A 16,920-nucleotide genomic window follows, 5' to 3' on the forward strand; every position below is an offset into this window, starting at 1 on the left:
AAATAACATATGCCCTTTGGAAAAATGGTCTAACACTTAGAAAAAAAAAATAGGTGGGTGAACAGTAAAAACGCTCACTGGAAATTGCATTTCCTGCCGGACAGATTTTACGAAAATGGGCATAACTTCTTCGTCCGAACTCCGAATGAGGTGAAATGAAGTGCGTTAGGTAGCTAACTCAAAGGGCTTTCCTTGGATATGTTATGGGCCACCCAATTATTTGTGTGCTAGGAGATATGACCCTCCAAAGTAGACCCTCGAAAAAGGCTTCACTTGGAAATTTCGGATTTTGATACGGTTGCTCTAAAATTTGGGTTAGACCCATCTCCCACTCAATTTGACCCCCTAAACAAGAATACGAAGTCGGATTTTCGAAAAACAAAATGGATTTATTTGATATAGCTAAACAAGTTTCCGGTAACTTCCGAAGCACATTTTTAAGAACCTTTTGGGTTATTTCACTTGCTTAGTTAAGTCAAGAAAGCACCTCAATATTTTATTTCATTTCTAGACCTTAATACCTTTAACTTAGTTTAAAACTTATATACACTACGTCAATTTAAACTTTAGAATCAAATACCACCTTATGATCTCAAGTTTAAATACTTTCATCGACGTCAACTTAATCGGGTTGCATCAAAATGTATGGGCAGTTCACTTTAAACCTTTTCTATTGTCACTAGTCGCATAGGAACTGAGTCCATAACTATATCACAAGGCAAATTTATAAGCGTCATATAAATAGAACTAGTACATGTAGAATACGGGGTGTTACATCCTCCCCCCCTTATGATCATTCATCCTCGAATGATAGGTTAAGCTGATAGTTTGGCACCCCAACCCTAGGTGAGCCGGACAAGTACCATATGAACACATGCATTACAAGTTACCTATGATGAGAAAGTAAACTACTATACGGATAGATTTACTGATGAGAAGCTTCATATACAACACATGTTGACTAGCTGAACCGATACATGTGACAAGTGAAACTATGAATACAAATGATATATTTACAATGTCTACAAAGTCTCTACTGGAGTCCATGATGGTACCACTATGAAATCATAGTAAAGACTCGACAAAGCCCCGAATCAACCTAGAGCTCACCAACAAACGCTGAGTCATTTGCTTCTATTAGGGAGATCTACTAGTTGAGTGCATCTACCAGCAGCATGAAATGCAGCGTCCTCAATAAGGGACGTCAATATGAAAGAATGTACTGAATATGTAAGGCATAATACAACCATATGTAAAATGAGAGCTCAAGTGAAACCAAATACCAATAGATAAGGATTAGAGACCAGCTTTGCTTATACACGTGGAATCGTGTATGTTACATTCTTTTCTCTACTTTTCTGTGCATTATAATATTTATAAGATATATGATACAAATGATCAGCTGATCAGCGGTAGAATAGGATGACCCATGCTAGACATTTAAACCCTAGGATGTTGTCCTCATAATTCCACAAATTGGGATTGGACCATGCTGGGCTTTCGCCCCTGAGCTGCCACACTTCCCTACCAATTGTGATCGGCCCATGCTAGGCTTTTGCCCCTGAGCTGCCACCTTTCTACACCAATTGAGATCGACCCATGCTAGATATTTTCTCCTGGGCTGCCACCCATAATTATACAAAATGCTTCACTTAGATTCCGTAATCTTTCAGATTGTTGTTTTGATGTTCATAATCTTTTGAGATTGCTGTTTTGGTGGTCATAGTCATTGCAGAGATTTGGAACTATGGACCAGTGGTAGAAGAAATATGAATATGGACTTACGACAATAAGAATGACATGGGAAGCAAATGTGACATGAACATGTAATACTTAGGAGCTTATATGACTCAATAAGCATTTTGACATCTCCAATTAAAGCACATATCACGTGAAGACTTTAAGATTCATCAACGTGATTTGAACTCTATATGGTAGCCAAATACTCACTAACTAATATCAAATGCAAGGAATACATGAAAGTGGAACCAAGGGAAAACGTGGGCAGATTCAACTTAAGGACGGATACATATTCCAAGTAAGTACATATAATATGTACAATAGAGCAAATAGGGATCTTGTGAGGTAACATTATAGTCTAACACAATGGGAGTAATAACCAATAAAGGGAACATATGAACATGTGACAAGATGCCATATATATAGATAATTGAAGCAAGTTGGCATGATATGGACAGATTCTATATCCATCATATAAAAATATCTACCATGTGTAATCTAGGATCATTTTGATTTATATAAGGTAAATACGTGCCAAGGGTACTTTGACGATTAAATAAGTTTAAACCTTGCATGCTAATACTTGGTAGAGTAAGCACGTACATTTAGTAACAAACTCATATTAGAGTGCTCACATTAATGCTCTAGGGAGTAGGAACTGCAACTATGGATCAGTCACTACCAAAGGCACTTAGAAAGTTTACTTTTTGTAATGCAAGTGTTGGATTCATGTCAAAGAAATAGGAAACCGAATAGCCTTACATACCCTGCTATGCAATTCAAAACGTTTTACTTAAGCTCCCTCTCTTCAGATTACTAATCTACAATAAAATAAGTTGTAAGACTAGTATTAGTAGCTAATCAATCAATTTGAGCTACTTGGTCTCACCCAAATAGTAACCATGCAGTAAGCATGAGGCTCCGCTGGACGACACGACATTTTCGTTCAAATATATATAGGCCGGCCATCCCTTTAATCACATCTATATATTGTATAACCTTCGTATCAGGTCCTCCCCAAAACTTCCTACAATATTTAAGTCCTTTAACGTCTTCATAACTCCCCCGCACTTCTAGTCACATTCCTTATCATAACATACATAAAACATTCCTTAAACATAATAATGTAACATAAGCAATATGAATCATGGTTTCTGATCACCAGCACTTGAAGAGCTAGCATTACTTTTAAAGTGCTCAAACAAGCTCATAATTGAATTTAAAGAGGACTCCCCTCCATGGTTGTCCCAACATGCACTAATCACCAGAACATCCTCCCCAAAATTACACCATGTAAAAGTAACAGTTTCCAACTCACTAACACATACCAAGTGTCCTAATTAACTGAAGCACAAGAGGGAGAAATTGCAGTAGCTTACCTTGCTGGACATAAATACCACTTGCTAAGACTTGGATTATTCAAGGTAAAGGTTGTCCTCCTTAACGTGTCTTAAATTATACCTTCCAATAGCTTGAACTACCTAATATTCAATAACCCTAATGGTATTTAATGGTTGCTTTATGAATCTAAGAGAGAGAAGAGATAAAGCTCTAGAAATCAGATTTTTTTTGTCAAAGTAAAAATGGTTGGAAACATCTTATATCAATCCTTTTACAGAGACCTGTTTTGGTCAATTTTCTCACTCATTTTGGGCCATAATTTGTCAAGTAGGTGACCCACCTACTTGGACTTGTCACTTGGGCATTTTTGGACTTAAGAACATTGGGCCTTTTGCTACCTTTGTTGTACTTCATTTGCAACCAACATGTGTCTTTAATTTAGGCCACACATTTAAGTAGGTGATGCACTACTTTTCTATTCAAAGTATTTCTTGTGGGGTTGGAAAGATTGGGCCTTGGCTGTCCATTTTCCCCTTATTCTTCCAGTCAACTTGGGCCAGATTAATGCAAGTAGGTGGTAGTGTACTTGGCCCAATAACATGGTCAAAAAAGTCTTAGTAGGTGATGCACCTACTTGGTCCTTTGGTCTAGTCAATAATTCAAAATAGGTGATGCACCTACTTGGTCCTTTGAGCTAGTCAATAAGTCAAAGTAGGTGATGCACCTGCTTGGTTCTTTGGGCTGGTCAATAAGTCAAGTAGGTGATGCACCTACTTGTCACCTATTAGCTTAGTTAAGTCAGGCAAGCACCTCAATATTTTATTCCATTTTTAGACCTTAATACCTTTAACTTAACTTAAAACTTATATACACTATGTCAATTTAAACTTTAGACCCTAATTCCACCTTATGATCTCATGTTTAAATAGTTCCATCGACGTCAACTTAATCGGGTCGCATCAAAATCTACGGGCAGTTCACTATAAACCTATTCTATTGTCACTAGTCGCATAGGAACTGAGTCCATAACTATACCACAAGGAAAATTTATAAGCGTCATATAAATAGAACTCGTACACGTAGAATACAGGGTGTTACTATATAAATCATTATAACATAATAAAATCATATCTTAGGTAACCCTAAGTTATACTTGTGCAATGTATGAATGACATCCCATAATACCACTCATAGTAAGTATTCCTTTTAGGCCACCATGGTCTTGTTTACCATTCTTTGATCCCATCTTTAGTTAATACTTAAATACAAGGTACATTCACATTTAATAAGTCATGTAGAGGTAAGCAACTCATAGCAACAATCCAAGTTAAGCAATCATCATTTCATTTAACCTTCATGTCAATATTCTCAACAACATCATTAAAAGCATATTAATTTCATTAGACATTATAGCTTTTGAGGAACACACCATGACCACTCTCAAAGCCTACTCGTGCAATGCATGGATGAAGTCCCATACCCCTACCCACACTTCATAGAACTTCTTGAGTAACCATAGTAGATAACTCACATGATGGGAATAAGCCCTAAACGACAAAGACCATGTGAGAAAAGCATGGAATCTGGTGTCTATCATACACCGTAAAGTGTTGGTCTACTTGCCTAAGGTAGAACTGGTAATATTTTATCTTAGGCGGATCCACAAGATAGTAACCTATGTGGAAATATAGTTATGGGATAAGGAGGTTGTTACTAGAAACCCGACCTAACATAGGGAGAGCTTCCACTCACAATATCCAATCGGTGCTAAGCATTAAATTCCCATAGAGTAGTTCATTCTCTTTTGTCAATATTACACATAAGAGGGATGCCATTGGCCTACCAACTCAAGGTACATTATTCACATGAAAGGGGGCCATTAGCCTACCGATTCAAGGTACATCATTAAAATAGCTCATCAAATCCTCGTGAAAGGGATACCATTGGTCTATCAATTCAAGGTTCATCATTATAGTAGTTCATAGACTCATCATGAAAGGGATACCACTGGTCTACCAATTCAAGACAAAGCCTTAGAATACTTTATTAGTCATTTATGAAAGGGATGCCATTGACCTACCGATTAAAGGTTCATAATTACAGACATGAAGAAGATGCCCTATGTCACAACCTAGGGGGTACCCCTTAGACATAACATGGCGTAGTTGACCCCGAAGGGGTGGCATACAAGACCTTAGCACATTCTTAACACATGATAATAGAAAATACGGGAAAATTTAAAACTTTTACAATCAAAGTCATTTTTCATAAAAGCAAACGGAATAATTTCTACACTTTGTCTCAAACCATCTAATACAAATTTTTGGAATAAACTCTTGGACACAGCCTATACAATAGTCTTAGCTTGAAAATAAAAGACCGAAAGGTAATGTGAGTTTTGTCCTCGAAGCTTATAAGGACTCACCAAAATCTTCTACTCTTCTTGCACCTTAGGAACCTAGCCTCCAAAAGCAACTCAATCTCCTCAACCCTATATTTGATTAGAATGTAGGCAATACGCATTAGTACAAAATGTACCAAGTATAAAAGCTAGCACAACATCATAAGAGCATCTCAAAATGGTTAGTCAATATAGGACAAAAACATAAGAGATAATAAAAGAATCATCATAGTCATAGAAAAATCTCCAATATAAGCATCATATGAACACAAGTCAACATAAGACATAGTTAATGAGCATAGGAGATAAGTCATAACAATATAAACACAATTGACTCTTGGTCACAAATACCATAGTAGAACCATTCTCAAGTAACCTCAAAAGCATACATGTTCAAAGCAAGAATAGCATCCCATAACACCACCAAAGCCAAGTATCCTTTTTTGGTCATCCTAATCATGGTCTATAGGCATAGTTAAGTCTTAAACCTTTCTACCATAAGGGTACCATACTGCTAACTAACCTCAAGGCACACTTGTGCAATGCATAAAAGGCATCCCATACTACCCTTCACACTAAGCACTACCTTGAATTCATCCTAGTCATAATCACCGTCCTTTGGTATCACTATTGCCTTACTTCATGTAGACAAATGAATTATCACTTCTAGTCAATCCAATCTTGGAAGGCATCTATAGCAACAATCCATCAAGCATCACTCATGTAAGACAACACTCATAAGGTAACCTTCAGTCATACTTGTGCAAGGCATGAGTAGCATCCCATACAACTACTCATACTAAGTACTTCTTTAGGTCATCATACTCATGTTCCTTAACTTACAGACTAGCCCTCTTTTTAAAGCACTGGAACTCTAGGAGACACTTTACTAAGTCTATCTTAGTTTCTTCTTGTTTTGAATCCTAAGAGATACTATACTAGGTACATCTTAGTTCATCATGTTTGAACTCTAGGATATTCTACTTAAAGCATAATCTAAGTTCATTATAAAGTTGGACCCTATGAGATACTCCTTTTAGCATGTCTAGGTTCATTTATCATTATGGACTCTATAAGGCCTTACTCAAGCATATCTAAGTCCATTTATACTTTGAACATTATGAGGTCCTTTACTAACTTGTCTTAGTCCCTCACTTCTTAGAATCCTAGGATATACTACATTAAGTACATCTTAGTTCACTTAGTTAATCTCTAGGAGATGCTCCTTCAAGCATAATCTTAGACCATTATTTTCATTGGACTCTAGGAGATGCTACATTGTACATGATCTTAGTTCATGAGGTTTGAACTCTAGGAGATGCTACATTGAGCACAATCTTAGTTCATTACCAATCTTGTTTAATTGGGATATAACCTTAACCGACATGAAAACATATGAGTTATCACATAATCTCCAATGGTGTTACCCATACCATTAAGGGTTGGTCCACTTGACAAGGTAAGACCGGTTTGCTAGCTTAGTCGGATCCACTAGCTAACTTTCCTACGGGGCATGTAGTTATGGGATACAAAGATTGCTCCTAGAAACACAAAATCCACTAGGTGAGGCTTCCATCTCATGAGACATACTTAAGGAAATCAATACTCTTCTAGGTGGGAGATCCCATGTGGGAAGCCCAAACTAAACTAAGTGGGAACCTCCATGAAAGCCCAAACTCAACTAGGTGGGAACCTCCATCTCATTTCAATATCCACTTGGTGCTAGGCATAAATTCCACAAGATAATCATTAAGTCTCTACTTTGACTTAAGTTTATGGAAAGGTGTTCTTGAAAACCAATCCATGCTAATACCTCTATTAGACCATGTGTGAGAAACTATCACCATCCATGACCTAGTTATAAAGGCCCTCTAGCCTTAGGTTCAATTAGTTAGGAGAAGTCCTTCAACCTTAGAACCATTACTATGTGAGAAGTCTTTCATGTTAAGTTCATATTCATGTTTAGCATCATGTCTAGAATTCTTCATTAGACAAGGATATAATCATGACCTTAGTGATCCTATCACTTCCTACCATCTATGATTCATATGGTGAATTAAGTAGGTAAAGGTCTCTCAACACAATCCTATTCATTAGCCTTGGACTTATATGTAGGTTTTACACTCAAAGCCTTAGGATCTAAAGTTAATCATATTAGCTTCTTGCTTAAGCCCTAATGATCATCATTCATTACTATGACTCCTCATTCTCAGTGACTCTACATCATGAAAGCATATTATGAACCTAGATTACAAGACATTCAATCACATTCTTTGATACTAGGTGATCTTAGTCATAAATTGCCTTAAAGGTTCAATTTCATCTTTACAAGTCAAGATTAATCATGTAATATAGAGTCTAGATTAATTCATGTGTAGGTATTCCTAATATTGATCAATTACTACACACAACATTGATTTAGGAAGATCACTCATGGACCTTCAATTTCACCTCTAATGGCATCAATCCACAAAGATCACATTGATTAATTTAGATTAGGTTTTACTATATAAATCACATGAATTCATAATTATAACACTAAACAAAGTTAAATCAATCATAATTGGGTGCTATCCACTAGATTGGAATCACACCCAAGCCCTACCCACAATGTAATCACAACCCTAGCTAGAATTGTGTTGTTTTGAGTTCACAATTGGGGGGAAACTATGGGGGCTCCATGGGTGGAAGAACCCATGGATGAATAAGCTTTACATACCTTCAATCAAATACCCAAACAAAGCTTGATTCAATGGTTAAAATCGCCGTAAGTTGCTGCTCCAACTTCCTTTCTTCTTCTTCTTCTTCTAGAGAGAGGATTTTTTGGAGAGTAATTTGGGGTCTTTTGATGAATAAGTTAAAGTGATTAGTTTAGGGGTGTATTATACTTATATAGGTGGTAAATTAACTAACTAACCGACCTACTTAACCCCTAATTAATTACCAACTTAACCCCTAAGCACTTAACTAAAAACTAAAAGTTGAAAACTGTCATGACTCACATCCACCCCATCCACAGACCGTGGATGGGACTACTGTCCGTGGTTTGGTCTCGTGGTTGGTGTATGAGGCCTAAATGTTGCAGGAAACTCAGGACTTGACCTACGCCCATGACCTACGGGACGTTGTCTGATCTACTGGCCATTGAATGGCCATCCATAGGTCACAAAAAGTCTGTTTTTGGGGCTTGTTTTGAGGCCTGTTTTGGGGTCCTCCTCAAGGACCCCTTGGGTGGTCCTTGGGGAGTCGTACCCGGACGTTTAACCCCTAACACCCCTATTCTAAGTATGTGAACCATTTCTTGTGGTTTTAACCGTCATACAACACTCAAAAACTCTTACGAAAGGCCCTAGAACTCACTAAATTTCGGGGTGTTACACCCTAAGCCTACCAATTCAAGGTATATCAATCAAGATCACTATTAATTACACATGAAGGGGATGACCTAAACCTACCAATTCAATGTATATTATACATTGAGAAAACCATTCACAACATGTAATCATCATTCAGAAATGTCTAATTGAAAATAGCCTTTCAACAACACCAGAATTGCATTATAGTGATGATCACATTACTTTCAAAGTACTCACAAAGAATGTACACATACATCATGATTATACAAAATCTCATAATTTGCCCTTCAAGGACCATGGGTCATAATTCACCAACACACCTAGAATTACTACAATTAGGCATTGATAATAACATGATTCAAATAACTAAACTAATACAAGAACAATTTCATAGTATTCACCTTACTACAATTCACACACATAACAAAGTCATAAATTAGGGTTATGGAGAATTCATATATTCATGGGAGATTTTATCATAAAACAACCATAAAACAGAAGTTCAATCATAATATAAGATAATTAAATCATTGAAAACGTTTTTAGAAAGAATCCATGACTTGGAGTGGAAACCCTAGGTTTTGGAGAACTTTCGACTTTGAAATTGAGAGTTTGAGGACTTCATGGATGAAAGCATTCCACGAATCAAAGACTACCATACCTTAGGTGAATAAATCCAACAAATTCGAGTAAAAAATATTTCTTCTTCAAGCCCTAACTTGATCTTCTTCTTGTTCTTGTTCTTCTTCTTCTATGGAGTTTTAGAGAGAAGATTTTTGGAGAGGGTTAAGTTGGTTAGGATTTTTTGGTTTGGGATTTATGAAGTATATGAGGTGGTTAAAGGCTTAAAATGTCTATTATAGGTCTAAATAAACAATATAAAATGACTTCACACTTAACTAACTAATCTAGGAAATTACCTAATTACGCTCACCTTGGCTGAACTTGGACAGTGTTACAGGCATGACCTACGCTTGGGACCTACGGTCCGTGAATGGATGATGTTTGCGTAATCAAGACACAACCTCCGATGCAAGTGTCTATGATCGTACAATAGTTTAGTAACCCATCCAAGGGTTGGGATCGTTCCCAAGAGAGTGGTTTTGAGAATTAATAGAAAAATAAAACTTAGTTCTAACTAGTCATAGCTAAAGACATTACGATTAAAAACATTGTAAATTAAAGGCGGACACAAGACTGTCAATTAACAATGGATTTTTTTTTCACTAGTAAGTAAAAACAACAAAATAAACGAGGGTTTCTAAGTAATGATAGCGGAACCTTGGGATGTGACGGGAATACGGGTTAAGCTAGATTATTGGGTACATTCTTTCAATAGAAGATTCATAGAATAATTATGACTAGGCTAGACTTTAAGGGGGATAAGCTCTCTCTCAAGATACTTACCCCGTTTCAAGCGGGTTCCTCTCAGACACCCACTTGCTGCATGAAGAACAGCCTCCGCCTTAACCCACTCACTTTCTCGAGCTAAGTGTGTGGACATGGGACTAGGGTTCACTCTCTCGAGCTGAACCTCATGTCGACCCACTCGCATTGGCCATCAATTTGGTGGTCTTAGTTTTACGACCTCTCTCTCTCGCAAGCCGAAAACACATATATGAGATTATATTTGTAACTACAACCTCATTAAGTTCATTCATAACCACTAAACGAAATCACAATTAAACTATGATTAAACTGTCAGCAAGCAAGACCCAACAATTATCTTAACCAATATTCGTTAAATCACACCCCAAGAATTGGGGATTTTAGCCATTTATGTATAAGAGATAGAAATTTATACCAAATTGAGCTTGCATTGAATTGGGTATAAAGAATTAAGTCTTGATACAGGCCAAAATTGAAGAATCCAAGAGACCCAAACCCAAATCTTGTAGATGAAACCCTTTGGATCTTCAAGTCTTCAAAACCATCTCAGGCTTATAGCAAAAATATCAAAAGTACTATTCTATATGAAAATTATAATAATTGTTCGACCCTTAAAACTACAACTCTAACTAGTATTTATAGTTTTCACAGATATGTGCTGCAGCGGATCATTCGACATCTTTAGTTGAATTCGCTGATCAACTCGGTGATTAACCCTTTGGTGTAGTTCTTTGCCGTCTTGCACCAGCCTTCAGCATCGTCGTGCTCTAGGTCATTGGGCGACATGGTGCTACTTAGTGGAACTTCTTGGTGATGTGCCGACTGCTCCTTTTTCCCGCCGACTTGATCATTTCCTTCAGGGCTCAGCACACTTGAACAAAAGGAGAAGAAAGACCTTTCGGCGACTTGCCAAGTGGACTCGGCGATCCTTAGGCCTTCATTTCTTCGTTCTTTTCAGCCTTTTCGTTCCTTTTTGCGACGTAGTGCCCATTATTTTCTTCAAACTCCAAATACCTGAAACTTAAAGGTCTTCATCAGATATTGAGATAAAATGAGCATTTGAGGACTCAATTTCTATTAAAATATAGCTCTAAATGAGTCAAATTTGTGGACTCATCAATACCCCCAACTTAAACTTTTGCCTGTCCTCAAGTAAAACTCAAGTTCAGCAGTTCAACAAGGATGTCTCAAACAGTGCTACACAAGACTCAATTATGAATGTACACAACAAGATTCAATTTACTTATGAAAGGATCAAATGTGTACACAAAGATTCAAGTTGTGACATACCATTACCAAAGATTCTCAAGCTTGCAATACTTGCTTCAAATTCAAGTTCAAACTCAACAAAAGCCTTCGAATGCCCTCACACAAATGATGATTCCATTTTCACACGCAAAGGTATAATCAATATACAGTTCAGGATAAGATACAACGCTCACATTAACAAATATGAATACAATGCATGCTTTCACCCATAGGTTTGCCCCTATTTTCCAATCAACATTTGTTTAGACTTTCTCAAGATCACAAAGGTCTTAACAAGGCTTGTAACGGGGCAGAGTGCAAATGTATGGTCATTTAGGCTCAGTGACTTTTATCCTCATGAAATGTGGTGCTCTCAATAGTTCCTTTCTTTTCCCTTCATCATTTTCAATAGTTCATCATAGGTCATCCTATTATTCGCTTCCCATGGATTGTTCGGAACCCTATTTCTTTGGTACTATATTCCAAAACTTTATTTTTCGCTCCTTTTTTTTTCTCTTTCTCAACACCATGGGTTAAAGGAGACTTTCCTTGCACTTCTTGACTTTCCCTTTTCATTTCACCAGACCCCCAACTTAGGCTTTTGGCCTAAGTTGGCTATTCAATTAACCACAATTTAAGAGGATTACAAGTAATGGATTAAGAGAGGTCTAGTTTTCATTATGTTTCTTCCAAAGAAGGTTAAGGTTCAAGGGGTGTTAAAGAGAGATTCACACACTCACAAGGTAGGTCACAAAAGAGGTATATGTCAAATTGGTTGACATTCTTCGAAGTTGCCTAAGATCATATCAAGAGAAAGTCTTACTTAGTCAACCAGACCAACAAGGCAAACTCTAGGCGTTGTCATGCATGGTTCCAAGTATGCTTATCACACAAGGCATAGACACTTAAGTCAAACAAGACTCCACACTTTCGCTAGTGTGCAACGGTTATCACAAAAGAATCGATTTGATAAATGGCTAATCACAACGAGATGCAAAGAGTTCACATATTGTCTATGCAACTTCATTTGGCCTCATCGTAGCCGTACATTTATGTTCGTTCGATTGTAAGCACTATTCAAGTCATCAGTATTGATTGAAATCGACACTCAAATTTGCCAAGGATAGCCACTTTCAACAACATATAAAGGGTGGCAAAAATGTGTGAAAAATTAATTTTTTTCGGAAAGGTCAAAATCATTAGGCAATTGCAATTTAAAAATAAAAGGTGCCTCAAGCTCAAATATCCACAGAAAAGCAGTATTAACACAATTTTAAACAGAACAGCCCAAATATAAGCATAAAATACTAACAAAAGTAGCACACAAAAGGTGTGGACCTCACCCCACCACAAACAAAGCATTTGTCCTCAAATACGAATGAAAGTATCCAGCAAGTCAATTAAAGAAAGACAGAGAGGGAGCTTGATACGCTCAAAATACACCTCCCTAAAGAAGCATAATCGATCGTTATCAAGTAAAGAACCCAACTTGTAGGTTGGGGTCGAACTCACGAGAAAAATGGTTTAGACTTCACTTTAACCAACAATTATATTCGTTTAGTCAAATTACTTCCAGAAACAAGTAATTAAAAGGGGGGGGAGGGGGAATTTGTGAAATAAATTGTAAGAATTCAGTAAGTAATCAGTAAACAAAAGTCAATTTTGGTTGTTATCAAGATGAGAGAATTAACTAGGTATATCTATTACCCACAAGCTCATAACACAGTAATCCTAATGATAGCAATCATTTCCTAGTGTACTACATGCAAAGTGATAAGTGAGGTATCTCTAAATCCTTGGTTCGGCATCTAGAGAATTTCACCCTGCACCTTGGTCTGGCTACGTGTGTATAATTTACTAACCCTTACCTTTACCTCATATTAGACTTCACATTAATGTTTGGCTTAGTTATTACTTTGCACCAATCGACACTAGACTATTAGATAGTATCACAGTAAATCTATGTTGATAATTTTTTTCTTGTTGATTACCTGATTGGTCCGGCAAGTAGCAACAAGGCGAGTTCTAACATGTGCACTCGTTAAAAAGACTTCTAAACGAAAGAATTATCAATGCATGCAAAACATTATTCCAGAATTGCTTATTTACTATTCATACTTTGTTAATCGCTCAAGGTTCCCACAACCCTAGTTGTGGAGTTTAGTTACCCATAATCATATGAACACAATTCATTGTTTTAGATGAAAGAATTATGAACTTACGTAAGAAGAATAATAAACGTAGAAATTCAACTTGAGTTGCAACACCAAAATCTTCAAAACGAACTAAGGAAATTAAGAATTGCTAAAGTTGCAAGTTATTCTCCCAAGTCAAGAAATAAAATAAAAGTACTAAAATCTAACCCCCAAAAATGAGGTTTACATACCTTATTAATAGAAAACAAGTCCTAAATTAAAAGGGAAACAAAATAAGGAAAGTTTGTTCAGGCACGCGTCTTCATTCCACGAGACTGACTCACAGACCCTCAATGGATCTACGGTCTGTGAGTCCCTTCCGTCAGCAAGGACTTAAAAAATATTTCAGCTTTCAAAAATCAGCTTCTCTAAAGCAAATGATGAAACTCCAGTACGAACCGTAGATCAATCTATGGTTTGTCAATCCCTCTCCATAGCTCAACATTTATATTCTTCAAACATCAAGTACTATAACCCTCACATTATCATTCTACGGATGAGCAGTACGGTCCGTAGATCAATCTACGAACCGTCAATGGCCTACGTGGTTCCACACTTGGTCAGATTTCCCTGATTTGCCTTCTATGCCTTGCCTAATGATCTACGGTCACCATCTACGGAGCGTCAATGGACCTACGGTCCGTAGATCACCTCCGTAGATGCCTTGTTTTGCATTTCTTTCAGCTGCCTCTTTATTTCTGCGCCTAAACATCTTTCCTGCAAAATAGGATAAAAACACACAAAAACCAATACAAAAAGTCCCTAGACACACACAACTCTTAAGTGAAATGTATTAAAAATACCGTAAACTCACGGTATATCAACACCCTCAACTTAAATTCATTGTTTGTCCTCAAGCGACACACTAAGACTCTAAACGACACTTGTATAGAAGCAAGTAATTTAAGCACAAACAATCACATGGCTCTCCATCCCAACTCTCTTTTTTGGTGCAAAATCTGTTCTCTTAGACTCTACAAGCTAATTCATGCGGATCAAAATATGACAAAGATCGACCAACCAACACACAACATACACTGTTTCACTATCTCCAAGGTACCAACTTTCCGACAATGTAACGAGTGCCCTTACTTTAAACGAAATCCCTTTTTCACACAATGAATATGAATGTGAGTACAAGGATTCATTCAACACTCACACTCAGAAGTAACTTCAAGCACAGTTAGTGCTTAAAACCATAGGATTGCCTTTATTTTTACTGCTTAGACTCTCCAAACTAGATTCTAGGATCATTATAGGACATTCTTAGCTTGTAACCTAGGCCCAGGGTCAGGTGTGGTACATTTGGGTACTTCTTAGTGACTTTCTGCCTTCCTTGACATTACACTATGCGTTCAACTTCATTTAGCCCTAATTTTGACATCCTACCATTTTACCATCTTTTCCTTGATTTTCTTCAACCATGGATGTGACTTAAGACGTTNACATTTGGGTACTTCTTAGTGACTTTCAGCCTTCCTTGACATTACACTATGCGTTCAACCTCATTTAGCCCTAATTTTGACATCCTACCATTTTACCATCTTTTCCTTGATTTTCTTCAACCATGGATGTGACTTAAGACGTTGTAGCTCTTTATTTTTCACTTTCATTTTTTTCTTGCGTTTTATTCTTTTCATTTGCTTTCAACAAGTCACATCCTTGTTTTTTCAACATCAAACTCTCTTCATACCCATTTTTCTTTCGGTTTCCTCTTACATAGCCACCCTCAACTTATGGATTTTCCATTTGTTGAGATGCACAATACCCGATGTTGGATCAGGGCCAAGATTGAAGTTACTTTTACATTAGCCACCCTAAACTTAGGCTTTGGCCTAAGTCGAAGTGCACATGTCCAAGGAGGGACCGAGGCCAACATAGTAGATTATGGGAAGGTGAGTTAGGGTTTTAGAAAGAAATGACTTAATTTAGGCTCAATGCATTTGGATCAAAGGGAGCATTTATTTTATTTGGTTTGATTCTTCTTTTAGGAAATTTGTGGACTTATCAGAACTAGGGCCTATGATCACTTCCTAGCTCTAGAGTAGATTGTCTTAGGAGGACTAACCGGGAGGGTTCTAGATTGACACAAAATTGTTTGGATAATAAACTGTTCTCACACACTCCTGGCACATAGTTTCATTATCAGATTATCAGATTACCCAGTTCAAGTTTTAGCTTAAGTCATGCCATCATGTTGATTCATTATCATGTTATACTCAGAGCCAACACATTCAACTTATCTTAGCCTACAAATTCTAGCACACATCACAAAATTTGGCCGGGTATTATTTTTCATATGCCATCATCCTTCATTATTTTTAATGCTTCTGCACAAACGATCCTAACACATGCCGATTCAACAGAAATTAAACAGTCTCTCGAGGGAAAAGACCACGGGAAAGAAAACCCCAAGAGAGGATTATGAGTTGGGTTACTCAAACTTCACCTATCACTCACAATCCATTTACCCCACCCCAAAAAAAAATAGATGCGATTGTCCCTAATGTATATAAAAACAATAAAAGATAATGGATTGGGTGAAGCAAGCCTGTGGCGCATAGTGCCAAAGACTCATCAATAAACAGGTGGGTGCAGTTTCCCAGAGCCCGCTAAATCAACACTCAGGTCACTCTCAATAGTGCCCGCATCAACAAGGACATCACCATCAGTAGTGCTATCTATCAGTCTAGTTGCACCCACAGTGGTACTTACATCAATCCCCATGGGCATGGAATTCGACGCCCCAGCAATCATCTCACTGGACCTCTGTGGCCTTAGCTTCTCATCAATTATGGAGGCTTTCTGTGCCCTCTTCTCCTACTTGCGCTACCTTTCGCTATCGTTTTCATCCTCAGTGAGCTCAGTTTTGTGACTAGATCAGTGCCTTTTACCGCGGGCACGTGCAGGTTTTGGCTGCTCCTCCAAATCATCTCACTGAATAGTGCACCCAGGATTGTATCATCGCCTAATGCAGAGGGTGCAACCTATGGTTCAACAACTGGTGTGGCTAGGATGGCGTCAACATTACCCCGGAGACTAGCTAGATCGGTCCGAAAAGAGGACATATCAGTAGTGGGAGCTGGCCTCTATAGAACTCCCAACTAGAAGGCATCGAGACGCTTATGAAATATTTGGACCTTTTGGTTCGTTTTCGCTTCCATCCTCTTCGGACTCAGCAATCAACTTTCGCATCCAGGGCTTAATATGGTGCAGCAAGGTGGCCATCGGAGCCTCAAAATTTTGGACT

This window comes from Solanum stenotomum, chromosome 4, assembly GCF_019186545.1.
Source record: "Solanum stenotomum isolate F172 chromosome 4, ASM1918654v1, whole genome shotgun sequence".
Classification (NCBI taxonomy): Eukaryota; Viridiplantae; Streptophyta; class Magnoliopsida; order Solanales; family Solanaceae; genus Solanum; species Solanum stenotomum.